Raw genomic sequence first — 1,901 nt, 5'->3', positions numbered from 1 at the left:
TTATATAATTGCATTTGGTTGTGTATATTTGTAAAAGAATTTGTAAATAGATATATATTTTGATAAAAAAATATAAATTCGCTGTTGTAAAAACAATTATTTTTCTGATCATAATATAAATGAATGTCTGAAAAGATATTTAATAATAATTTACTACTCCAAATTAGGTTTTATTAGTGCAAAAATATGTTGCAAGCAATCCTTAAATCAAATTTCCGTCACATTTTATAATTTAAACCTATATATTTATGAAGGTTTTATGATTTTTAGATTTGTTAGGTTTTAGACAGAAAACAACATGTTAAACACTTATCTTAAATTTTATTTTTTCTATTTAGTATCAATTCTTCAAAAAACTATTGATATACCAAATAAATAAATTTTTTATTTTATTAAATTAAAACCTATCAATTAAATGCTGCTTATGCATATTACTGTCTTGTAATTACATTTAACATTAGATAATGCATATATATTTTTTCTGTAGCATTTTACTCAAGGCTTGCAAATATTGATATTTATGATGCATTAAATATAATATTTAAAATTTATCGCACAATCATCACTCCTTTTTATAGTTTTTATGCTATTTATATTATGATTAAATGCTGCTCAATATTTTTATATATTTACATCCGTATAAATCATTTAAATTTATCATTATCTTTATTTTCATAATTACGAAATTTTCTCGTATTTTCGAGTTTACATCGGCTTTAATTTTTTATATAATCATGTATTATACCAGAATTGTTAGAGCACTGTATATATATTGGATATTTGTATGGCACTGTTTTTGCATTTAAAATAACGAATATAGTTTTGATCACTCAATGGTCTTTTTCTCTGCATGCTTTGTCAATCATACCATATTATCTATAAATTTCGAGTTTTTTTCTATTAAATATAGTTTATTATTATAAAAAATTAAATCTTGTGTTTCTACTAAGGTTTCAAATATCTAAATACTGAAACAGAAATTATTATAAACATATTTTTTTATGACAACATATACATAATAAAAAATCATAATATAAATTTATGCGATTACTTTAGAATCTTATTAGCAATATTTCATCTTTTTTTTTATTTTTGATCATAAATTATTTATACGGACCAAAATATTCACAAATTTCTACAATTTTACACCAAATTGTTTTTTATTGCATCAAATATAAAAAGAATCCTTTTTTATTCACGAACTTTATTTACTACAAAATCACCATCCACCAATATATTTTTGCATTATTATTTCGTACAATTTTCCATATTTTTTTAATCTATTTTTGGACTCACACGTTGATAAATAATAAACATTTTTTTATAACAATATCTGAAATATTAGATAATAATCGTAGTTTGACGTTGTAAACAGAATTTTAATTTTTATGACTTAAATAAACTCTAAAATTTTGTGCTTCATTGTGCTATAGAGTTTTGTATTGTATTATAAAAATTTCACATGATTTTAACTTAATAAAACGGCTGATACTAACCATTCTAAAAAAATTAATATAAAATAGTAGTTCAGCGCATTTTTTTTGTTTTAAAATTTAAAAATCGAAAAAATTTACAGATCATATTTTTTAATGTTTATTTTAAGTTTTACATTTCATAATATGAATAATTTTTTCTATGGATATATATACACAATAAAAAGGCAAATTTTTTTGTATGAATTATATAAGCAGAACTTAGACATTTACTATAAAATACGAAAAAAGGAATACAGAAATTGAAATTACACGAAATAAATTCATTTCTTATTCAATATAATTTCTAAAAAATATGGACATAATAATATATAGATCTATACCAAGCCTTTTTTCATTCGTTCGGTTCAATTCTATGAAAGACTTACTGATACTAAAACATTAAGTTTAATTTCAAGAAAACGAGGA

The sequence above is a fragment of the Rhyacophila brunnea genome, unplaced genomic scaffold (assembly GCF_057557595.1).
Source record: "Rhyacophila brunnea isolate RB1 unplaced genomic scaffold, BYU_Rbru_1.0 scaffold_76, whole genome shotgun sequence".
Classification (NCBI taxonomy): Eukaryota; Metazoa; Arthropoda; class Insecta; order Trichoptera; family Rhyacophilidae; genus Rhyacophila; species Rhyacophila brunnea.
Note: the sequence above shows the minus strand (reverse complement) of the source record.